Raw genomic sequence first — 26,125 nt, forward strand, 5'->3', positions numbered from 1 at the left:
CAGGCCTAGCTGTGATTCAACTTGAGGTTAAATAGATCAATTATATTAAAGTAAAATAAGCCATTTCAGCTAAGTCACAAATGCCACAGTGCCTCCAATTGCAAACCCTTTGCTCCAGAAAATTGTCTTTTTCTTATAAGTCTGTGTTATTTTATACAAAGCATTTTCAAGACAAGGCAGACAGCTCTCAAGGAGGCTAATAACTAAATACACGTTTAACCCTCGTTAGGAATCATCGGTTCAGTATAATGACAATTTTATTTGAGCTCATTTTATTACCCACAATCATCACTCACGTAGCTCTCATCTGGAGGTGAACTTCCGGTGATGGCCACTGGGTGGCGCTGTGGCATGTGTGATTGAGCTAAAACTGCTTATTGTACTTTTGCATTTTGGGTGGTAGGGATTTTTTAATCCTTTGTAAATCTGCCATAACTTGTGGTTTGTGTTTCTCACTCTCTCTACATATATATTTTCTTGTGCCATGTTAATCAAGGGTAATATAAAAAGACAAGATGATACATTAGCTAACAAAGATATTTATGTGCAAGCTTTTGTAATTTTCAAATGACTCCCTCAGGCGTAGGAAGAGAATGAGGCCTTTGTAATAGCAAGGCAGCCCATGGGTTCCCCTCTGGAATGCCTTAGCTGTATTTGTCGGCTTCTGATTGGTTTCCTTCACAAAGAGCTGTACTCTTCAGAAGTTCCCCCCACGCATTCGGGCACTGAAAACGACATGCAAGCAGGCAAGAGAAAAAACAGTGCTGGGCTGCTCTCAGAGAGGCATGAAGGAATGGGGGAGTGTCCGTCACAGCGTGTGCAAACCTACTGAAGGCTGGTATGTTTTAGAAATAGTCATTTGCGTGTCCGTCTACACTAAACCTGTTGCCCACCACGCCCAGGAAACACAGCCAGTCCCTTGTTGGACACTTGTATTTGGAAAATTATTCAGGCTGTTATTCACATTCTCAGTATTGTCCACCCAGAAAGCCAGTAACGAAGGGGGGGGGCATTAGTCATATTTTGGCCTTTTGGGTTGTGAAGGCTGGTGTGTAAAGGAAACGACACTGCCGTGTTGAAAGGGCACGTCTCTACCACCGCATGGCGAGTGTAGGGGGACTGTCTGGCATGGAACAGGATCACTCACCAGCCTTGGGCAGGTGTGGGCCAGGGCTGAGTCCTGCAACACAACACTGCATCAGAGAAGCAGGAGGGGCTGGGGATGTGTCAGCCAAGTGTCAATAAAGTGCCACTCAGATAGACCTACTCTCGAGCTTAGTAGTGAATTGGACCCCAAGATATTTATAAGTGGAAGTAACTTCACTTGTTTCCTTCCCCACATAGAAGGCAGGCATCCCATCAATACTACTACTCTGTGAGCAATCCATACTCACAGATTTAGTCACATTAATACTGAGTAAGAGAAATCAGAGTTCTCTCAGTCAACACTGTATCGTCTGCATAGGCACGCACTGGGATCCTGAGTCCTCCAAAGCGGGGAACATCGTGCAATATTTTGCAAATACTGCCTGCTTTAGTTTTCTCCAAAAGTATTGCAAAACTGTTTACGCAGTTATCACTTACCTTCAACAAGTGAAAAGGACATTTTTGCGGATTTATGCCACCTCACTAAGCGGCAACAATGCCTCTTTGGTCTCGGGAGGATAGCTCAGCGGCAACATGCTCGGCTTGGAAACAAGACGACACGGAGCAACACAAGTTCGATCCCCAGGTCTGCGCTTAGAAACACCTGGGTATTAAGCGCGTTATAAATAACCTATCATATTATAACATAACGCCAGCAATACACTGACGGGGGGAACGAGTTGTCTGGACCCTTTGGGAGGAGCGTCCATGAACAGTCTACCCTAGAACTGGACATGAACCAGGTAGCTGTGGATCACTGCAGTCTTTGGGGCAATATATGTGGCTCAGACATGTTTTCAGATCTCTGCATGGGATGCCTTTAAGACTTTTGCAACAGAATGGGACATTTGTTGGTGGAGCTCTGGGCCCCTGTGAATGGTACCAGCACTCTGCAGCACACCAACCTGCGCTCCACAGAATAGCCCACCGCTTTTACCCATTTCACTTAAATTAGGAGTTTCATGCACAGGTCCCCATTCCCACTGGAAAGCATGGGATCCAGGCAGAGGAAGGATTGCATGTGCACTTTTTCTAATTGTGTCTGAGTGCAAAATATCTAGCACTCACATGGACCTGGAACTCAATAAAAGTAATTGGGCCTCATTACGGGTCCAGCAGTAACCCTGCCGGTGTAACCGGTGGGTGGCCGCTGGACCTGTGATAATTTACCAGCGCCTGAACTCCTGGTGCCACCGGCTCATTACGAGTCCCTCGACTGGGAAGTCAGACGCCAGTATATTTGGTAATCCACATTCCCAAAGAGTTCTATAGGACTCTATGGGAGTGGGGACACAGAAGCACTGGCACCATTGCTAATGGTGCCGGTGCAAGGTTATCGGGGAGGAAAGATAGCTCAGGGGCAACATGTTTGTATTGGAAGCAAGGCAACGCAGTGCAACACATGTTCGAATCCAGATCCTGCTCTTAGAAACCACTTGCTGGCATTAAGCATGTTATAAATGAACAATAAATAAATGTGTAGACTGTGCTACCATGATTCCACATTCCTACAATCAGTTCTGCTGCTGCACTATGGTGAGGCTTTGCACAGGAGGCCCAGAGCGTGTTACCTAGTGGGCTTCATCTGAAGTCACTTGACGTGCCTCTCACACCTTGGCGAGATGCACGCTGCCTTTAGAATAAATACCATCTGGCTGATTCACAATTTATGACTGGCCTTAAGCCTTCCCCGTGACAACTCATGATAAACTTAAAATGTAGAAATGAGTGAGTTAAACTCAATTGTAACCAGTACATTCACTTTCCTTAGGGTTTCGCCGGCCAGACTTTGCCGTTTCCCAGTCTCCTGATGATTCTCAGTTGAAGACTGGGTGAGTGTATGGATCTGGACTATATTAAGCAACTTCACTGTGAGCGGTTTTGCTCTTTGAGTAGAAGGTACTTACCTGAGTGACTTTCTTGCTTCCTTTTGGTAGGTCAAAATTTGGAATACATCTATCCCCCGGGAGAGGTTAGTGACTTTAGCCTCTCTTTGATTTCTCAGCCACATAACTTAGCCTCACTAATTAATAAGACTAAAATACTTGTCCCTTTGAATTTCCCACAGGAAAAGAATTAAAGAATTTATCCATTGTCAATTACCCATCGTATATAGGAACAGTGAAGCCCCCATCCTGAAGATGGATCATTAGATCCGAAACACGTTGGTCATTTGTAAAATCCATAAAGGGCTTCCCTGGAGGGAGCTGATACTTTGCAAAAACCCATAAAGGGTCTCCCTAGAGGGAGCTGAGCACCCCACGAGACAGTCGCCTCTGATGATTGACATGAACACTGGAACAATTGCATGATTATTGTGATGCCTGCGTCATGTTTTTTATGTTGTTTAATTAGCTGACTTTGTTAGAAATTTCACTTTGAAAAAATCGGTGATTGGTCAATTAAAAATGAACTATATCTCTAAATATTGTTGGAAATGTTGTTTTACACCTTTGGTCTATTGAAATACACGCTTTTTATTGAATGTACCACTGAAATTTGTTTAGGATAACCATCACAAATTCTGGAAAAGATTTTCTGAAGTTATCTGCATCAATTCAAGCCCTTGGTGGCAAAAATCTGATTATGTGGCAATAATTGAATCATTGAACTTAGGTTCATTAGGAGTGCATCTGGGCTTACTGCATAGCAATACGCAGTTCAGGTTGTGTACAAATTTTGTGTCCCAAGTGGTCTTGTGACATCAGCCCACCCGCACCTGAAACAGTATTAGAATATCATTCCAAATCCTCTCTTCTGAATTTATATAAATTACTTTGATCTTAACAAGCTGTGCACCCCTGCTCCCACAATTTGTTTCTGTTGCTTTGCACAGGAGGGTCAGCAATGACCCTTCTGTACATTGTTCAGTTCTCCAGGCTCAAGGAAAGTGAGTATGTGAAAATCGTGCTTCCTTTTTGCATCCACCTCATATTTGTGGCCTGAAAGTGGAGGGTAATCATTAGCACACCCGTTCACTTATTATTATTTTCCAAGAGGGGGCAGAAAGAGATTACCTCTACCTTTCGGTTGGAGATACATTAATAGACATTTAAAAGACATTTTGGTATTTAACGTGTGCAGGATTTACAAAACAATGCATAAAGCATGTATCACACTAGTCATGGTGAGTATGGTTGGTAAGAGCAGAAGCGTCCCTAGGGAATTGCGGGGGGGGGGCTACCACCGGGTAGAAGCTCAGGGGCTACAACCAAAAGGCTAGCTAGCCCCGAGACCTGACATTCTCGACATTAGCGTAGCCCCAGATCCTTTCCAGACCTAGCCACGCGCTTGGGTAAGAGCAAGCAACATTCTAAACATTGCTTGATTTTATTTGTTTTCATATACAATGGGGCATTCCCTCTTTTTTTGTTTACGGGGGGAGGGGGGCCCTCACTTGAAAACAGGGCTAATATTTCGCCATGAAAACAAGCAAGTGTAAGGATACCCCTCCCTCTGTTGTACAAGGGAAATAACCCATCCCTGGAAAAGTGCAGTTGTGGAACAAATGCTGCACTTGGCCTCTACTTTGTCATACAGTGAATTTACATATCATTCTAAAATCATTTGTGGCATTCAATTCAACAGTGAAAGCAATTTGTGCTTCCTCCAACATTTCACAAATTGCCACAGAATACAAATTTCAAGCATAACATTGACAACATTATTGTGACAAATCAACACATTTAGAAGACAGATTGACAAGTTGAAAACACTACAATTTCTCGACCCCTTAAAGTGCGTTCTCTGCCATAAAATAAATACATCAAAGTGCAAAAGGTATGGGGTTAGTGTATTCAAGAGCTGTGTGTGCAGTACAACAAGGAGTATATTTTTGGGAACATATTCTAGTCTTGCAGGTAGGAATGGGCAAACAGATAAACCTAATATGTCTATACCACATAATTAATTGATGGTTCTTGGTCTAGTTATTCTAGATTTTGATCACAGTTCTTACATTAGCTTCTGCGTGCTAACATTTTCCTGTAGTGTAAGTGTGATTTTACATTCTGCAAAGGGGGAAGGATATCTTTAACAATATCTAGGCGACACAGGGTGTTTCGGCCCTTAGTTGAAGTTCTGCCCCTTCCCGGCATTCTTCTTAAATAGTTTGTTTACGGGCCTTCATCGGGATGTATATTAGGTTGGGTTTTGATGTACCAGTTGTACAGTTACCCCTTGATCTTGTCTTTTACAGCTGTGAGGACACAAATATGAGCATACATTTACTGAATGGGGTCAATTCTGCTGGAGACCTTCCTCAATTTTTTCTTCCAAATTAGGCTACTGACCTGAACTAGATTCACACACAGGGATGATTTTCAATTTCTTCTTTTGGGGAGCGACTTATAGCTGTGTGGTTAATCACGGTTACTTTGGCGGGTGGACATGGACATGTCGCACCTACAGGGATTACATATTGATTTTGTATTAGGGAGCTAACTACTTCACACTTTGTTAATCACAGGCATGTCAATTCTTTGACCTTTTTGTACTGACCTTAAGATTGACCAGCTCACGCACACACATGTTTCGTAATGTTTTACTGCAACATGGGCTATTCACTTTCTCTTGGCACCGGCAACCTAGTCAGAAAAAATGAAATTGGACTCACACTCAATGTATATCATGATGATTGCTAAGATTCTACATTGTTATACATCCATGATTAGGATGAGCTTGAACAAAAACTTCATACGGGCTTGGTCGGGGACTGCGCTATTGCAACAAAGGCTCTGCTGTTGGGCTACCCCATCGGACTCCTCTGTATTTACATTTGAGGCTGATGCTGCGCTTGAGAACTATTACCAGAGACATGTTGGTCCAGCCATCTCACGCTTACACTAAAGCTGGTGCTATGTTTTTACATTGTTATCAGACTGTTATACGGACGGCCATTCTGACTATACAAGCGCTGCAGGGTTTGTTCTACTTATTAAGTGTGCGGACTGTGGAATGTTTACATTATTAAGCTGCATGCAGACAGGTACTCTGCCGTACCAATTTGGCGGGTGCACAAGTTTGTTGACATGCGCAAAAAAAAACTGCGACATACTCATATTTTTGCTTTTCGCAACCAAATACTTCACATTGTGTGTGTTTGATTCCCAGCCGGACGCTTACAATGAAGATTTTTTCCTTTTTATGCTGAACGCAGGTTTCGTTTGAGTCCCTTTTCAGTTTTCAGGGGATCGCTTCCTACTGATGGAAATGCAGGCGGCCATCTCTTAATGGAGAAAGATAACATGACTATATTAGCCAATGCTCCTGTGACTGTTTTTAGACATTATTATATCACATCACCACAACTTGTTGGAACAATTCAAAGATATATAACGTCTCAGCATGATTACATCATATGGGAGCCTGGGTTTTTCTCATCCACAGGTGTGGGTGAATTTCCTATGTCTGTTCTCTATATGTGTATCTCGAACTCCCGGGCATGCTTAACAGTGTGTTGACAGATGGCGTGCTACTACATCTACTAGTTGAATAAAGTTTTAAAGAGTTGAATACATATACTTAGAGTCAAAATTGCTTTCTTAATACTTAATTACAATAGGAAAATTGGCCAACAGCATACTAATGAGATGTTTATTGGATAACTCAACGAGTCCAATTTTTAAGTCAACACATTGATAAATATACAATGGTTATTTTTGCCACACAGTAACACATTGAGTAACACAATGGGCCTCATTACAATGTTTCCGTTCTGGAAAAAAGGGTGCTGGTAAACTCACCGGCACCCTTGATTCCGGATCGGAAAACTAAGCGTTTGCCTGTCGGAGCTGATGTGCTCGCAGGTCTGATCCTGTCGGGCGCTGCGGTCACAGTAGGCAAACCTTTCACGGAAGCAACGGTGTCAGTGCTTCTGTGTCCCCACTCCCATAGAGTCCTATGGGAATGTGGATTACCAAATATACCGGCGCTAGACTTCCCGGTCGCGGGACTCGTAATGAGCTGGTGGCACCGAGAGGTCAGGTGCCTGTAAATTATCACAGTTCCAGCGGCACTAGGACGTTGCTTAAAGGTCCTTTCCCCTTCTTCTTGGAGGCACTGGGTTGCGGGTCGTCCAGGATGAATTGGGGTCTATATAGGCAGGAGACACAGCCCCCTTCCGTCCCAAGCGGATTTTAACCTGGGCAGGGTTGGGGACTGGTTACCCCACACCAGTCACTATGCTGCTTCCTGGATTTACGGGATGCAAAGGCAATGGTGCCACAAGTTTCCACTGGGCCGGGAAGTGCTGTAGATGTTGCAATCCGTCAGAGGAGCTACTCTCTGGCTGAGGTCAAGTAAGCAGCAAGGAATAGAGAGAGAGGAAGTAGGCAGAGCAAGGATTGAATGGCAGAAGAAAAGGTAAGGAACTAGTGAGTGAAACATAGCAGGCAGGTTTGCAGAATTTAAAAGGGTCCAGCAAGCTGTTAGGCAAAAAGGCAAAGAACCATGGAGAGGCAAGGAAAGACCTTACCCATGGGAGCATAAGACGCACTGAAGAGAGGACATACCAGCCTTTTACTGCATGCAGTGATTCTTAAGCAGTAGCGGTCTCCTAGGAGACCAAATGCAACCCCCTGAAAGAGAGTGACCTGAGCATAGCATTAAAGGCTGCACCATGAAGAAAGCACAGCACGGCTCCAACCCCGGAAGTATCCACCAGGCTACGACTCCATCACGGGACATATCGCCAGTGCCTCCCCATTCCCGCACACATCCCAGGGCACACAGACGGCAATGCACCCACCCGCACCACTGGGGATACAATTGCCAGGAACCATCAGGTACGTGGTGCGGGTGGCGCAAAGGCCGAGGGGCACCATGAGTGACAAAGCGTTGGATCCAACGTTGTTCCAATTTTCTTAGAGCCACATCATGATCTCCACATCTTGGTAGAGGATGTAGTGTCTGAATCACAAACCAATTGAAGTCACTGTAACTATGTTTCTTGGCTTGGAAACACTCAACCATGGGTTTTACGGGTACCGCATTCTTTAAGCACGATCTATGTTCACAAATACTTTGTCGTACTTCTCTTTTAGTTTTCCCAATGTCCATGAGGTTGCATGGGCATTTGATGGCATAGGTTGCCCATGTCGTTTTACAATTGGAAAACTCTTTCATGTTCCCAAATAGAGGCCACCAAGAATGACCATTTTCATGTTTGTGGTGAGCTCACACACGGAGCAGTTTCCGCACACATGAGGCCCCACAAGGGGGGGTAGGCCCCAACCTGTAGCCAAGGTTTGTGGTTGTCTTTGTTGGTGCTTATACGTGTGCACCAGAATTTGTCGTTTCTTGAAGGCAAACCATGGTTTTGTTGTTCTAAGGTCTGAGGTGTATATGATGTTCCAATTCTTTAGAATCACCTTTTTAAGTGCATTGCTAATTGGGCTAAAAGTTGTCACACATGTCATACGTTCTTGATGTTCTTGATGTTGTTTCATAAGGCACGTCTCCCTTCTTATGTTCTTAGCTCTTTTTTGCCATTTTTACAGTTTTTTGGGCATTGTTGGAGTTTCTTTTCCAGACTATTGGAATGTGAACTCTTCCATTTGTGTACAGTTCCTTCTTATCAGTAGTAACTGACCAAAGGGGAGATTTGTTTTGAGACTTAGGGGATGATAGCGGTTGAAGCGTGATATAGTATTTCTGTCCGTTGGTTTACGGTACAGAGTTGTTTCTATTATACCCTGATTGGCTTTCATCAGAACCAGGTCCAAGAAAGCTACTGAGTTCGTATTTTGTGTCATGGTGAATTTTAAATAAGGATCACACTCATAGAACCACTGCCAGAAGCAGTTCACATTTACTAATGTACTGTTCCAGATCATGATGATATCATCAATATAGCGCTACCACGTTTTGATGTTTGTCCAAAATGGTTTGCTAGAGTTATATACAAAGGTGTTCTCAAAATTGGCCATATATAAATTTTCTATATCCAAGGCGAAAGTTGCCCCCATGCTTGTCCCGTGTGTTTGATTAAACAGTTTTTTTCTCAAACAGAAAGACATTCTCTGTCAGTGCTAGTTTGATACATTCCATTATAAAGTTGATTCCATTAGAACATTGATCTAAGTAATACCGGATCACTGCCATAATTGCATTTTGAGGTATGCTTTTGTAGAGCGCTTCCACATCAAATGTGACCAGAATGTCATGATGGTCAATTTGGATTTTGGAGACGATGTTCATTACTTCAATGATGTCACGCACATAGGACTTTATTTTCATGACAAATGGGCATAGGAAGAAATCTGCATATTGGGATAGTGGTTCTACAATAGATCCAATTGCTGACACAATTGAACTGCCAGAATGTTGAGTCGCTGAGTCGTGTTTTTGTTTGCAGGATATAGAAAGCTGGCGTCACTGGACGTAGTTGTTTCAGGATTTGCTTCTCGTTGTCGTCTATCCATCCTTCTTGATGTGCATGGTGCATCAGGGCAGAAATGGCTTCCTGTAAACGCGGTCTAGCGTCAAACCCTAGTTTGCGATAGTGATCTTGATTCAGCAAGAGATTAAGTAACTCTTTTCTATATTCATCACGTTTCAACAATACTCTGCCTCCTCCTTTGTCTGCAGGGATATTATGATACCATGGGCCCTATTTGCCATTAGGAAAACACCTTAATCTTCTACGGTAGTCCCCCCATTCAAGCGTTTGTATGGGAGAGAACTAAGAGATGGACTGGACATGTTACGGGAAACCTGGAAAGAGAGAGAGAGCTACCCTGCCCTTATCTAAAACTACTCAGAGATTACAAAAACTTATGGTGGCAGTTTGAGCTATAGTAAAAACTAATATGGGCAAAACCCAAGAACATCAGAAAGAATACTGTGATAAGGAAGCAGTAAGAAGAACTTTTTCTGTGGGAGGAAAGGTATTAATTGTGCTTCCCTTTTCTGAAAATAAAATGCTCTCCAGGTTGCATGGGCCTTATGAGGTCATAGAGAAAACAGGACCTTCTAACTATCGAATCTCACAACTTGATAGGAAGATCAAAACTCACATCTATCATATCAACCTTCATAAAGAGTGGAGGTAAAATCCTATTCAAGACACTTCAGTATTGACTGATGACGACGCTAACAAATGAATCTCTCCAGATTTGTCACAAAATCAAAAACAAGATTTAATGGACCTCCTACCCACAATTCCCTGATGTGTTTAGAGCTGAACCGGGGAGAGTTAAGGGAGTGTACCATTATATTTGCACCCATACAGGGAAGGGTGTACATCTAAAGCCTTACCGAATACCGAGAGTAGAAAGAGAATTATACAAGAAGAGTTAGAAACCAATTAAACACTGATATTATTAAACCATCACAAAGTCCTTGGCCCTCTCCCATTGCATTGGTCGATAAACCTGACCAATTGTGGAGATTTTGTAATGACGTCAGAATGGTTAATTCGAAAGGTACCCCATGCCTAGGATAGATGATCTTATTGACAGGTTCGGGAACACAGTGTACGTTTCCACAATTGATTTGGTCAAAGGATATTAGCAAGTTCTAGTCAGCCCAACTGATAAACCAAAAACAGCCTATTCTACACCTATAGGCCTATTTCAATTCAATGTTTTACCCTTTGGTTTACACAGGGTTTACCCTTTGGTTTAAATGGGTCTCCAGCCACCTTCCAAAGATTGATGGATCAAGTTCTTCGACCCTATGCCTCTTTTTGTGAAGCCAATATTGATGATATTATTATGCATAGTAAATCAGGGACAGGGACATATGTCCCATTTATATATGGTGACTCAAGCGCTTAGGAAGATCGGACTCACTGCCAATCCAAAGAAATGTCACCTAGCCAGATTTGCAATGAAATATCTAGGCTTCTTTGTAGGGAATGGGTTGGTTCAGCCCCAAACTGAAAAAGTCAGAGCTGTTGAAGAAACCCTGGCCCCTAAGACCAAGAAAGAACTGAGGGCCGTTCTGTGCTTAGTTATCTATTATAGGTGATTCATTCCTAACTTTGTATCCATCACATCTATTCTAACAGACAAGCTTAGGAATGCAGAACCCCAGAAACGCAAATGGTGCCCTGAAAATCAAGTGTGCTATGAGAAATTGAAACATACCTTATGTGGTGAACCCATCTTGAAGGTGGCAGACATTAACAGAGAATTTATTTTACAGACTGATGCATCACATGCTGGTCTAGGAGCCGTTCCCTCAAAATGCCATGCTGGTATAGAACAACCTATCCTCTATATCAGTAGGAAGTTATTTTCTCGAGAGAAAAACTATTCTACTCTTGATCTTGAAGCCTTGGCCATTAAGTGGGCAGTGAACTATTTAAAATACTATCTAACGGGTAGGAGGTTCTGACTCGTTACCAACCATGCCCCCCTTAAATGGCTAAGCCTTCGAAAGGACACTAACACCAGTCATGCGCTGGTTTTTGGATTTACAGCCATATTGTTTTTTTGTTGAACATCAGAAAGGGAAAGAACAAGGTAATGTAGATTTCCTTTCCTGACACCAGCTGGTGGAGACCTGTAACTCGCATTAACAAGAGTCAAGAGACAATACAAAGAGGCAGACATTGTTCAATCCTTCCCACAAAGGATACTGGTGTGGAGAATTTTGGAACAAATATTGCCAGAAAGCATAATTATAATTGTAGGAGTTTTCATCAGGACAGGAGATTAAACCAGGATAGGGACCAATAGTAGTTGTTCCTGGCTGGCAAGTAGACCAGGAAAGAAGATGTTTTTGTGGCAAAGTGCTGTAATGAAAAGAATGTGTTAACAAAAGTATTTTCATTTAAAGAGCAAGTGTGCCCTTACCAGAAGTAGTTTCTATGCTATCCTGACAAAAGTATGTTCACTTGAAGATCAAGTGTGACATTAGCAGAAGTAGTTGTTGTGTTATTCTAACAAAAGTATTCCATTTGAAAAAGAAATGTGATATGCTGATACTTGCTTTGATTTATGAACTTATGTTTTGCGAGAAAGACATTTTTGCTTTACCACTAAGGATATTGGGCAAGACACCCATTGCTGTGATTTGTGGAACAAGGGTTTATGAAAGAGACATTTACTTTAACAAGTGGAAGATGGCATTGGAAGGAAAATATCTTTTGTGTTGAGTTGAACAGAACTTCCTGCATTGATCCAGGAGAAGGGAATCCAAACCTGGTCACAATGAGTACTTTCAAAAACCTATAATTCTGAACTCATATTCTATTGTGTTGAATTGAAGACAGCCAAATATTCTATGTGTTATTTTGTTGTATGTGCTAGTGTGAGGGTCAGAGAATTTTGTTGGACTCTAGGTCATCTTTCTCCAGTTAGGTTTGCTAGGTAGGGACATCCTCGTTAGGACAGGAAAAGATGGCGTTTATCTCACTCTTTTTCATTTAATGAATGGCAAACCTTGGGAAATCTTTACCTTTGTGTCCGTCTTGCATTTCTGACCCCTCACAGCTGCCAAAAGAGAAACGTATGCTGTCATTAATCAACATGTGATGATTTATTACATAGCCTGGATCACACGACTGAAAATGGTGTCTCCTCTGGTCGGACAGATAGTGTGTGGTTCTGACCTATCCCCTGGGAGTGCCTTACAGTAGTGCAAGTGGCTAGTCACCCATACCCCTGCTCTAACTGCACACGTGTCCAGTGGCATGAAGTGGCAGCCACCTGATGTTAACATGAAATCCCATGGACATGGACTGGACCTTTATCACCTGGACCCTCTGAGCATTTACCCAGGAAACCAACCTGATAGGTTTTCTAAGGATCCGGGGTAGACGGAGGGCAGGAGGAAGGAGAAATAATGTCTTAGTGTTGGCAGGACGGCCACCACCATCTGATAGTTAGGGTGCAGCCAGGTGGAGTCCATCCAGGCTGAGATGCCAGCCAGGCTGCGTAAATATACAGTGGAACAGGTTTCTGTTTGGCTTTAACTGCTATAGGTTGGTAAAATGAAGAGCTATGCTTTAACTTAACATTAAAAATTAAAAGTACTGGAACTCACTGCCCACGATAGCTCCCACTCACACCGAACTTTGGCCAAGCTGCTGACTTTCCATTCCGATAAATGTCATGCAAGCTAAATGATGTTTGCTCTCCAGTAACATAACAATTTGCCTAAAGAGCCGACGATCACACAAGGTGGGAAATGTAACCCGTTTTCCATGCAGCTGAGTCCAGGAAACCAGCAGGGAGCCGGCAGCACCTTTCTCCTTAGGGAAAGGCGGCCCACGGGGCTTTGCTAAGGCGGCCCAGTGCTCTTGTGAGTCTTAAGTAGACTAGGGAGCCACAGACGATTTGCCACTGGTTGGTTTAAAATAACATTCAAGCCCTTAAGACCTTGCATGCACCCTTCCAAGCAACCCCCCAGGACCCTACACCCTTCTGAGACTTTTTAGCAACCCTCAAGGAAGTGCCAACAACAAGCCCTAGGGCAGGACCTCTCTGTGGGACCCCAGGTCCTATTCCCTTTCAGCACTCCTAGCTCCCTTTCAGCTTTTTCCAAACATACATTCTAACCCCAACTGGTTTACAGCTTTCTTAACAAACTAAACGTGTGCTCCCAGGCACCTACTCCTCTACAGCTTTCCCTACTCCTAGAGGTGTGCTCCCAGGCACCTACTCCTCTACAGCTTTCCCCACTCCCAGAAGAGTGCTTCCAGGCACCTACTCCTCTACAGCTTTCCCTACTCCCCGATGAGTGCTCCCAGGCACTTACTCCTTTACAGCTTTCCCTACTCTCCGATGAGTGCTCCCAGGCACTTACTCCTTTAAAGCTTTCCCTACTCCTCGATGAGTGCTCCCAGGCACTTACTCCTTTACAGCTTTCCCTACTCCCCGATGAGTGCTCCCAGGCACTTACTCCTTTACAGCTTTCCCTACTCCCCGATGAGTGATCCCAGGCACTTACTCCTTTACAGCTTTCCCTACTCCCCGATGAGTGCTCCAAGGCACTTACTCCTTTACAGCTTTCCCTACTCTCCGATGAGTGCTACCAGGCACTTACTCCTTTACAGCTTTCCCTATTCCCTGATGAGTGCTACCAGGCACTTACTCCTTTACAGCTTTCCCTACTCCCCGATGAGTGCTCCCAGGAACGTACTCCTTTACAGCTTTCCCTACTCTCCGATGAGTGCTCCAAGGCACTTACTCCTTTACAGCTTTCCCTACTCCCCGATGAGTGCTCCCAGGCACTTACTCCTTTACAGCTTTCCCTACTCCCCGATGAGTGCTCCCAGGCACTTACTCCTTTACAGCTTTCCCTACTCCCCGATGAGTGCTCCCAGGAACTTACTCCTTTACAGCTTTCCCTACTCACCGATGAGTGCTCCCAGGCACTTACTCCTTTACAGCTTTCCCTACTCTCCGATGAGTGCTCCCAGGCACTTATTCCTTTACAGCTTTCCCTACTCTCCGATGAGTGCTCCCAGGCACTTACTCCTTTACAGCTTTCCCTACTCTCCGATGAGTGCTCCGAGGCACTTACGCCTTTACAGCCTTCCCTACTCTCCGATGAGTGCTCCCAGGCACTTACTCCTTTACAGCTTTCCTTTACAGCTTTCCCTACTCTCCGATGAGTGCTCCCAGGCACTTACTCCTTTACAGCTTTCCCTACTCCCAGATGAGTGCTCCCAGGCACCTACTCCTTTACAGCTTTCCCTACTCCCAGAGGAGTGCTTCCAGGCAACTTGCACTTTACAGCTTCACTTCCTCCTGGATGAATGCTTCAAGACACGTACTCCTTTACAGCTTTACTACCTCTGAAACACTTGTGTATAGGCGCGTTATAAATTCCATATCATATCATATTTCCCTACTCCCCGATGAGTGCTCCCAGGCACTTATTCCTTTACAGCTTTCCCTACTCTCCGATGAGTGCTCCCAGGCACTTACTCCTTTACAGCTTTCCCTACTCCCCAATGAGTGCTCCCAGGCATTTACTCGTTTACAGCTTTCCCTACTCCCCGATGAGTGCTCCCAGCACTTACTCCTTTACAGCTTTCCCTACTACCCGATGAGTGCTCCCAGGCACTTACTCCTTTACAGCTTTCCCTACTCTCCGATGAGTGCTCCCAGGCACTTACTCCTTTACAGCTTTCCCTACTCCTCGATGAGTGCTCCCAAGCACTTACTCCTTTACAGCTTTCCCTACACCCCGATGATTGCTCCCAGGCACTTACTCCTTTACAGCTTTCCCAACTCCCCGATGAGTGCTCCCAGGCACTTACTCCTTTACAGCTTTCCCTACTCCCCGATGAGTGCTCCCAGGCACCTACCCCTCTACAGCTTTCCCTACTCCCAGAGGAGTGCTTCCAGGCACCTTGCACTTTACAGCTTCACTTCCTCCTGAATGAATGCTTCAAGACACCTACTACTTTACAGCTTTACTACCTCTGAAACACTTGTGTATAGGCACGTTATAAATTCCATATCATATCATATTTCCCTACTCCCCGATGAGTGCGCCCAGGCACTTACTCCTTTACAGCTTTCCCTACTCCCTGATGAGTGCTCCCAGGCACTCACTCCTTTACAGCTTTCCCTACTCCCTGATGAGTGCTCCCAGGCACTTACTCCTTTACAGCGTTCCCTACTCTCCGATGAGTGCTCCCAGGCACTTACTCCTTTACAGCTTTCCCTACTCCCTGATGAGTGCTCCCAGACACTTACTCCTTTACAGCTTTCCCTACTCTCCGATGAGTGCTCCCAGGCACTTACTCCTTTACAGCTTTCCCTACTCTCCGATGAGTGCTCCCAGGCACTTACTCCTTTACAGCTTTCCCTACTCCCCGATGAGTGCTCCCAGGCACTTACTCCTTTACAGCTTTCCCTACTTCCCGATGAGTGCTCCCAGGCACCTACTCCTCTACAGCTTTCCCTACTCCCAGAGGAGTGCTTCCAGGCACCTACTCCTCTACAGCTTTCCCTACTCCCAGAGGAGTGCTTCCAGGCACTTACTCCTTTACAGCTTTCCCTACTCTCCGATGAGTGCTCCCAGGCACTTACTCCTTTACAGCTTTCCCTACTCTCCGTTGAGTGCTCCCAGGCACTTACTCCTTTACAGCTTTTCCTACTCCCCGGTGAGTGCTCCCAGGCACTTACTCCTTTACAGCTTTCCCTACTCCCCGATGAGTGCTCCCAGGCACCTACTCCTCTACAGCTTTCCCTATTCCCAGAGGAGTGTTTCCAGGCAACTTGCACTTTACAGCCTCACTTCCTCCTGGATGAATGCTTCAAGACACGTACTCCTTTACAGCTTTACTACCTCTGAAACACTTGTGTATAGGCGCATTATAAATTCCATATCATATCATATTTCCCTACTCCCCGATGAGTGCTCCCAGGCACTTATTCCTTTACAGCTTTCCCTACTCTCCGATGAGTGCTCCCAGGCACTTACTCCTTTACAGCTTTCCCTACTCCCCGATGAGTGCTCCAAGGCACTTACTCCTTTACAGCTTTCCCTACTCTCCGATGAGTGCTCCCAGGCACTTACTCCTTTACAGCTTTCCCTACTCTCCGATGAGTGCTCCCAGGCACTTACTCCTTTACAGCTTTCAATACTCCCCGATGAGTGCTCCCAGGCACTTACTCCTTTACAGCTATCCCTACTCTCCGATGAGTGCTCCCAGGCACTTACTCCTTTACAGCTTTCCCTACTCCCTGATGAGTGCTCCCAGGCACTTACTCCTTTACAGCTTTCCCTACTCCCTGATGAGTGCTCCCAGGCACTTACTCCTTTACAGCTTTCCCTACTCTCCGATGAGTGCTCCCAGGCATTTACTCCTTTACAGCTTTCCCTACTCCCCGATGAGTGCTCTCAGGCACTTACTCCTTTACAGCTTTCCCTACTCCCCGATGAGTGCTCCCAGGCACCTACTCCTCTACAGCTTTCCCTACTCCTAGAGGAGTGCTTCCAGGCACCTACTCCTCTACAGCTTTCCCTACTCCCAGAGGAGTGCTTCCAGGCACCTACTCCTCTACAGCTTTCCCTACTCCCCGATGAGTGCTCCCAGGCACTTACTCCTTTACAGCTTTCCCTACTCCTCGATGAGTGCTCCCAGGCACTTACTCCTTTACAGCTTTCCCTACTCCCCAATGAGTGCTCCCAGGCACTTACTCCTTTACAGCTTTCCCTACTCCCCGATGAGTGCTCCCAGGCACTTACTCCTTTACAGCTTTCCCTACTCCCCGATGAGTGCTCCCAGGCACTTACTCCTTTACAGCTTTCCCTACTCCCCGATGAGTGCTCCCAGGCACTTACTCCTTTAAATCTTTCCCTACTCCCCGATGAGTGCTTCCAGGCACTTACTCCTTTACAGCTTTCCCTACGCCTCGATGAGTGCTCCCAGGCACTTACTCCTTTACAGCTTTCCCTACTCCCCGATGAGTGCTCCCAGGCACTTACTCCTTTACAGCTTTCCCTACTCCCCGATGAGTGCTCCCAGGCACCTACTCCTCTACAGCTTTCCCTACTCCCAGAGGAGTGCTTCCAGGCACCTTGCACTTTACAGCTTCACTTCCTCCTGGATGAATGCTTCAAGACACGTACTCCTTTACAGCTTTACTACCTCTGAAACACTTGTGTATAGGCGTGTTATAAATTCCATATCATATCATATTTCCCTACTCCCCGGTGAGTGCTCCCAGGCACTTATTCCTTTACAGCTTTCCCTACTCTCCGATGAGTGCTCCCAGGCACTTACTCCTTTACAGCTTTCCCTACTCCCCGATGAGTGCTCCAAGGCACTTACTCCTTTACAGCTTTCCCTACTCTCCGATGAGTGCTCCCAGGCACTTACTCCTTTACAGCTTTCCCTACTCCCCAATGAGTGCTCCCAGGCTCTTACTCCTTTACAGCTTTCCCTACTCCCCGATGAGTGCTCCCAGGCACTTACTCCTTTACAGCTTTCCCTACTCCCCGATGAGTGCTCCCAGGCACTTACTCCTTTACAGCTTTCCCTACTCCCCGATGAGTGCTCCCAGGCACTTACTCCTCTACAGCTTTCCCTACTCCCAGAGGAGTGCTTCCAGGCACCTTGCACTTTACAGCTTCACTTCCTCCTGGATGAATGCTTCAAGACACGTACTCCTTTACAGCTTTACTACCTCTGAAATACTTGTGTATAGGCACGTTATAAATTCCATATCATATCATATTTCCCTACTCCCCGATGAGTGCTCCCAGGCACTTACTCCTTTACTGCTTTCCCTACTCTCCGATGAGTGCTCCCAGGCACTTACTCCTTTACAGCTTTCCCTACTCTCCGATGAGTGCTCCCAAGCACTTACTCCTTTACAGCTTTCAATACTCCCCGATGAGTGCTCCCAGGCACTTACTCCTTTACAGCTTTCCCTACTCTCTGATGAGTGCTCCCAGGCACTTACTCCTTTACAGCTTTCCCTACTCCCTGATGAGTGCTCCCAGGCACTTACTCCTTTACAGCTTTCCCTACTCCCTGATGAGTGCTCCCAGGCACTTACTCCTTTACAGCTTTCCCTACTCTCCGATGAGTGCTCCCAGGCACTTACTCCTTTACAGCTTTCCCTACTCCCGATGAGTGCTCTCAGGCACTTACTCCTTTACAGCTTTCCCTACTCCCCGATGAGTGCTCCCAGGCACCTACTCCTCTACAGCTTTCCCTACTCCCAGAGGAGTGCTTCCAGGCACCTACTCCTCTACAGCTTTCCCTACTCCCAGAGGACTGCTTCCAGGCACCTACTCCTCTACAGCTTTCCCTACTCCCCGATGAGGGCTCCCAGGCACTTACTCCTTTACAGCTTTCCCTACTCTCCAATGAGTGTTCCCAGGGACTTACTCCTTTACAGCTTTCCCTACTCCTCGATGAGTGCTCCCAGGCACTTACTCCTTTACAGCTTTCCCTACTCCCCGATGAGTGCTCCCAGGCACCTACTCCTCTACAGCTTTCCCTACTCCCCGATGAGTGCTCCCAGGCACTTACTCCTTTACAGCTTTGCCTACTCTCCGATGAGTGCTCCCAGGCACTTACTCCTTTACAGCTTTCCCTACTCCCTGATGAGTGCTCCCAGGCACTTACTCCTTTACAGCTTTCCCTACTCCCTGATGAGTGCTCCCAGGCACTTACTCCTTTACAGCTTTCCCTACTCTCCGATGAGTGCTCCCAGGCACTTACTCCTTTACAGCTTTCCCTACTCCCCGATGAGTGCTCCCAGGCACCTACTCCACTACAGCTTTCCCTACTCCCAGAGGAGTGCTTCCAGGCAACTTGAACTTTACAGCTTCACTTCCTCCTGGAAGAATGCTTCAAGACACATACTCCTTTACAGCTTTACTACCTCTGAAACACTTGTGTATAGGCGCGTTATAAATTCCATATCATATCATATTTCAATACTCCCCGATGAGTGCTCCCAGGCACTTACTCCTTTACAGCTTTCCCTACTCTCCGATGAGTGCTCCCAGGCACTTACTCCTTTACAGCTTTCCCTACTCCCCGATGAGTACTCCAAGGCACTTACTCCTTTACAGCTTTCCCTACTCTCCGATGAGTGCTCCCAGGCACTTACTCCTTTACAGCTTTCCCTACTCCCCGATGAGTGCTCCCAGGCACTTACTCCTTTACAGCTTTCCCAACTTCCCGATGAGTGCTCCCAGGCACTTACTCCTTTACAGCTTTCCCTACTCTCCGATGAGTGCTCCCAGGCACTTACTCCTTTACAGCTTTCCCTACTCCTCGATGAGTGCTCCCAGGCACTTACTCCTTTACAGCTTTCCCTACTCCCCGATGAGGGCTCCCAGGCACTTACTCCTTTACTGCTTTCCCTACTCCCCGATGAGTGCTCCCAGGCACTTACTCCTTTATAGCTTTCCCTACTCCCTGATGATGCTCCCAGGCACATACTCCTCTACAGCTTTCCCTACTCCGAGCGGAGTGCTTCCAGGCACCTTGCACTTTACAGCTTCACTTCCTCCTGGATGAATGCTTCAAGACACGTACTCCTTTACAGCTTCACTACCTCTGAAACACTTGTGTATAGGCACGTTATAAATTCCATATCATATCATATTTCCCTACTCCCCGATGAGTGCTCCCAGGCACTTACTCCTTTACAGCTTTCCCTACTCTCCGATGAATGCTCCCAGGCACTTACTCCTTTACAGCTTTCCCTACTCCCAGAGGAGTGCTTCCAGGCAACTTGCACTTTACAGCTTCACTTCCTCCTGGATGAATGCTTCAAGACACGTACTCCTTTACAGCTTTACTACCTCTGAAACACTTGTGTATAGGCGCGTAATAAATTCCATATCATATCATATTTCCCTACTCCCCGATGAGTGCTCCCAGGCACTTATTCCTTTACAGCTTTCCCTACTCTCCGATGAGTGCTCCCAGGCACTTACTCCTTTACAGCTTTCACTACTCCCCAATGAGTGCTCCCAGGCACTTACTCCTTTACAGCTTTCCCTACTCCCCGATGAGTGCTCCCAGGCACTTACTCCTTTACAGCTTTCCCTACTCCCCGATGAGTACTCCCAGGCACTTACTCCTTTACAGCTTTCCCTACTCTCCGATGAGTGCTCCCAGGAACTTACTCCTTTACAGCTTTCCCTACTCCTCGATGAGTGCTCCCAAGCATTTACTCCTTTACAGCTTTCCCTACACCCCGATGATTGCTCCCAGGCACTTACTCCTTTACAGCTTTCCCTACTCCCCGATGAGTGCTCCCAGGCACTTACTCCTTTACAGCTTTCCCTACTCCCCGATGAGTGCTCCCAGGCACCTACCCCTCTACAGCTTTCCCTACTCCCAGAGGAGTGCTTCCAGGCACCTTGCCCTTTACAGCTTCACTTCCTCCTGGATGAATGCTTCAAGACACCTACTACTTTACAGCTTTACTACCTCTGAAACACTTGTGTATAGGCACGTTATAAATTCCATATCATATCATATTTCCCTACTCCCCGATGAGTGCTCCCAGGCACTTACTCCTTTACAGCTTTCCCTACTCCCTGATGAGTGCTCCAAGGCACTTACTCCTTTACAGCTTTCCCTACTCTCCGATGAGTGCTCCCAGGCACTTACTCCTTTACAGCTTTCCCTACTCCCCGATGAGTGCTCCCAGGCACTTACTCCTTTACAGCTTTCCCAACTCCCCGATGAGTGCTCCCAGGCACTTACTCCTTTACAGCTTTCCCTACTCTCCGATGAGTGCTCCCAGGCACTTACTCCTTTACAGCTTTCCCTACTCCTCGATGAGTGCTCCCAGGCACTTACTCCTTTACAGCTTTCCCTACTCCCCGATGAGGGCTCCCAGGCACTTACTCCTTTACTGCTTTCCCTACTCCCCGATGAGTGCTCCCAGGCACTTACTCCTTTATAGCTTTCCCTACTCCCTGATGATGCTCCCAGGCACATACTCCTCTACAGCTTTCCCTACTCCGAGCGGAGTGCTTCCAGGCACCTTGCACTTTACAGCTTCACTTCCTCCTGGATGAATGCTTCAAGACACGTACTCCTTTACAGCTTCACTACCTCTGAAACACTTGTGTATAGGCACGTTATAAATTCCATATCATATCATATTTCCCTACTCCCCGATGAGTGCTCCCAGGCACTTACTCCTTTACAGCTTTCCCTACTCTCCGATGAATGCTCCCAGGCACTTACTCCTTTACAGCTTTCCCTACTCCCAGATGAGTGCTCCCAGGCACCTACTCCTTTACAGCTTTCCCTACTCCCAGAGGAGTGCTTCCAGGCAACTTGCACTTTACAGCTTCACTTCCTCCTGGATGAATGCTTCAAGACACGTACTCCTTTACAGCTTTACTACCTCTGAAACACTTGTGTATAGGCGCGTTATAAATTCCATATCATATCATATTTCCCTACTCCCCGATGAGTGCTCCCAGGCACTTATTCCTTTACAGCTTTCCCTACTCTCCGATGATTGCTCCCAGGCACTTACTCCTTTACAGCTTTCACTACTCCCCAATGAGTGCTCCCAGGCACTTACTCCTTTACAGCTTTCCCTACTCCCCGATGAGTGCTCCCAGGCACTTACTCCTTTACAGCTTTCCCTACTCCCCGATGAGTGCTCCCAGGCACTTACTCCTTTACAGCTTTCCCTACTCCCAGATGAGTGCTCCCAGGCACTTACTCCTTTACAGCTTTCCCTACTCCTCGATGAGTGCTCCCAAGCACTTACTCCTTTACAGCTTTCCCTACACCCCGATGATTGCTCCCAGGCACTTACTCCTTTACAGCTTTCCCTACTCCCCGATGAGTGCTCCCAGGCACTTACTCCTTTACAGCTTTCCCTACTCCCCGATGAGTGCTCCCAGGCACCTACCCCTCTACAGCTTTCCCTACTCCCAGAGGAGTGCTTCCAGGCACCTTGCCCTTTACAGCTTCACTTCCTCCTGGATGAATGCTTCAAGACACCTACTACTTTACAGCTTTACTACCTCTGAAACACTTGTGTATAGGCAGGTTATAAATTCCATATCATATCATATTTCCCTACTCCCCGATGAGTGCTCCCAGGCACTTACTCCTTTACAGCTTTCCCTACTCCCTGATGAGTGCTCCCAGGCACTCACTCCTTTACAGCTTTCCCTAATCCCTGATGAGTGCTCCCAGGCACTTACTCCTTTACAGCGTTCCCTACTCTCCGATGAGTGCTCCCAGGCACTTACTCCTTTACAGCTTTCCCTACTCCCTGATGAGTGCTCCCAGACACTTACTCCTTTACAGCTTTCCCTACTCTCCGATGAGTGCTCCCAGGCACTTACTCCTTTACAGCTTTCCCTACTCTCCGATGAGTGCTCCCAGGCACTTACTCCTTTACAGCTTTCCCTACTCCCCGATGAGTGCTCCCAGGCACTTACTCCTTTACAGCTTTCCCTACTTCCCGATGAGTGCTCCCAGGCACCTACTCCTCTACAGCTTTCCCTACTCCCAGAGGAGTGCTTCCAGGCACCTACTCCTCTACAGCTTTCCCTACTCCCAGAGGAGTGCTTCCAGGCACTTACTCCTTTACAGCTTTCCCTACTCTCCGATGAGTGCTCCCAGGCACTTACTCCTTTACAGCTTTCCCTACTCTCCGCTGAGTGCTCCCAGGCACTTACTCCTTTACAGCTTTCCCTACTCCCCGGTGAGTGCTCCCAGGCACTTACTCCTTTACAGCTTTCCCTACTCCCCGATGAGTGCTCCCAGGCACCTACTCCTCTACAGCTTTCCCTATTCCCAGAGGAGTGTTTCCAGGCAACTTGCACTTTACAGCCTCACTTCCTCCTGGATGAATGCTTCAAGACACGTACTCCTTTACAGCTTTAATACCTCTGAAACACTTGTGTATAGGCGCATTATAAATTCCATATCATATCATATTTCCCTACTCCCCGATGAGTGCTCCCAGGCACTTATTCCTTTACAGCTTTCCCTACTCTCCGATGAGTGCTCCCAGGCACTTACTCCTTTACAGCTTTCCCTACTCCCCGATGAGTGCTCCAAGGCACTTACTCCTTTACAGCTTTCCCTAATCTCCGATGAGTGCTCCCAGGCACTTACTCCTTTACAGCTTTCCCTACTCTCCGATGAGTGCTCCCAGGCACTTACTCCTTTACAGCTTTCCCTACTCCCCGATGAGTGCTCCCAGGCACTTACTCCTTTACAGCTATCCCTACTCTCCGATGAGTGCTCCCAGGCACTTACTCCTTTACAGCTTTCCCTACTCCCTGATGAGTGGTCCCAGGCACTTACTCCTTTACAGCTTTCCCTACTCCCTGATGAGTGCTCCCAGGCACTTACTCCTTTACAGCTTTCCCTACTCTCCGATGAGTGCTCCCAGGCATTTACTCCTTTACAGCTTTCCCTACTCCCCGATGAGTGCTCTCAGGCACTTACTCCTTTACAGCTTTCCCTACTCCCCGATGAGTGCTCCCAGGCACCTACTCCTCTACAGCTTTCCCTACTCCCAGAGGAGTGCTTCCAGGCACCTACTCCTCTACAGCTTTCCCTACTCCCAGAGGAGTGCTCCCAGGCACTTACTCCTTTACAGCTTTCCCTACTCCTCTATGAGTGCTCCCAGGCACTTACTCCTTTACAGCTTTCCCTACTCCCCGATGAGTGCTCCCAGGCACTTACTCCTTTACAGCTTTCCCTACTCCCCGATGAGTGCTCCCAGGCACTTACTCCTTTACAGCTTTCCCTACTCCCCGATGAGTGCTCCCAGGCACTTACTCCTTTACAGCTTTCCCTACTCCCCGATGAGTGCTCCCAGGCACTTACTCCTTTACATCTTTCCCTACTCCCCGATGAGTGCTTCCAGGCACTTACTCCTTTACAGCTTTCCCTACGCCTCGATGAGTGCTCCCAGGCACTTACTCCTTTACAGCTTTCCCTACTCCCCGATGAGTGCTCCCAGGCACTTACTCCTTAACAGCTTTCCCTACTCCCCGATGAGTGCTCCCAGGCACCTACTCCTCTACAGCTTTCCCTACTCCCAGAGGAGTGCTTCCAGGCACCTTGTACTTTACAGCTTCACTTCCTCCTGGATGAATGCTTCAAGACACGTACTCCTTTACAGCTTTACTACCTCTGAAACACTTGTGTATAGACGTGTTATAAATTCCATATCATATCATATTTCCCTACTCCCCGATGAGTGCTCCCAGGCACTTATTCCTTTACAGCTTTCCCTACTCTCCGATGAGTGCTCCCAGGCACTTACTCCTTTACAGCTTTCCCTACTCCCCGATGAGTGCTCCAAGGCACTTACTCCTTTACAGCTTTCCCTACTCTCCGATGAGTGCTCCCAGGCACTTACTCCTTTACAGCTTTCCCTACTCCCCGATGAGTGCTCCAAGGCACTTACTCCTTTACAGCTTTCCCTACTCTCCGATGAGTGCTCCCAGGCACTTACTCCTTTACAGCTTTCCCTACTCCCCGATGAGTGCTCCCAGGCACTTACTCCTTTACAGCTTTCCCTACTCCCCGATGAGTGCTCCCAGGCACTTACTCCTTTACAGCTTTCCCTACTCCCCGATGAGTGCTCCCAGGCACTTACTCCTTTACAGCTTTCCCTACTCCCCGATGAGTGCTCCCAGGCACTTACTCCTCTACAGCTTTCCCTACTCCCAGAGGAGTGCTTCCAGGCACCTTGCACTTTACAGCTTCACTTCCTCCTGGATGAATGCTTCAGGACACATACTCCTTTACAGCTTTACTACCTCTGAAATACTTGTGTATAGGCACGTTATAAATTCCATATCATATCATATTTCCCTACTCCCCGATGAGTGCTCCCAGGCACTTACTCCTTTACTGCTTTCCCTACTCTCCGATGAGTGCTCCCAGGCACTTACTCCTTTACAGCTTTCCCTACTCTCCGATGAGTGCTCCCAGGCACTTACTCCTTTACATCTTTCAATACTCCCCGATGAGTGCTCCCAGGCACTTACTCCTTTACAGCTTTCCCTACTCTCTGATGAGTGCTCCCAGGCACTTACTCCTTTACAGCTTTCCCTACTCCCTGATGAGTGCTCCCAGGCACTTACTCCTTTACAGCTTTCCCTACTCCCTGATGAGTGCTCCCAGGCACTTACTCCTTTACAGCTTTCCCTACTCTCCGATGAGTGCTCCCAGGCACTTACTCCTTTACAGCTTTCCCTACTCCCCGATGAGTGCTCTCAGGCACTTACTCCTTTACAGCTTTCCCTACTCCCCGATGAGTGCTCCCAGGCACCTACTCCTCTACAGCTTTCCCTACTCCCAGAGGAGTGCTTCCAGGCACCTACTCCTCTACAGCTTTCCCTACTCCCAGAGGAGTGCTTCCAGGCACCTACTCCTCTACAGCTTTCCCTACTGCCCGATGAGGGCTCCCAGGCACTTACTCCTTTACAGCTTTCCCTACTCTCCGATGAGTGCTCCCAGGGACTTACTCCTTTACAGCTTTCCCTACTCCTCGATGAGTGCTCCCAGGCACTTACTCCTTTACAGCTTTCC

General features: G+C 46.9%; 1 protein-coding gene across 2 annotated transcripts in view; it reads left to right on the plus strand.

Annotated features, from left to right (window-relative positions):
* Positions 1-719: 719 nt before the first annotated feature.
* The window catches only part of TNFSF13 (TNF superfamily member 13), a 642,202-nt gene continuing 616,796 nt past the window's right edge, over positions 720-26,125 (plus strand). Inside the window, exons 1-2 of one of the 2 annotated variants that reach the window (XM_069646230.1) lie at positions 721-838; positions 2,918-2,978. The gene's annotated coding sequence lies outside the window, so the exon portion shown is untranslated. Of the gene's footprint in view, positions 839-2,917; positions 2,979-26,125 lie in introns of both variants that reach the window. The other variant, XM_069646232.1, reaches the window with a different exon arrangement.

Source organism: Ambystoma mexicanum, chromosome 1p (assembly GCF_040938575.1).
Source record: "Ambystoma mexicanum isolate Mex_15411 chromosome 1p, UKY_AmexF1_1, whole genome shotgun sequence".
Classification (NCBI taxonomy): Eukaryota; Metazoa; Chordata; class Amphibia; order Caudata; family Ambystomatidae; genus Ambystoma; species Ambystoma mexicanum.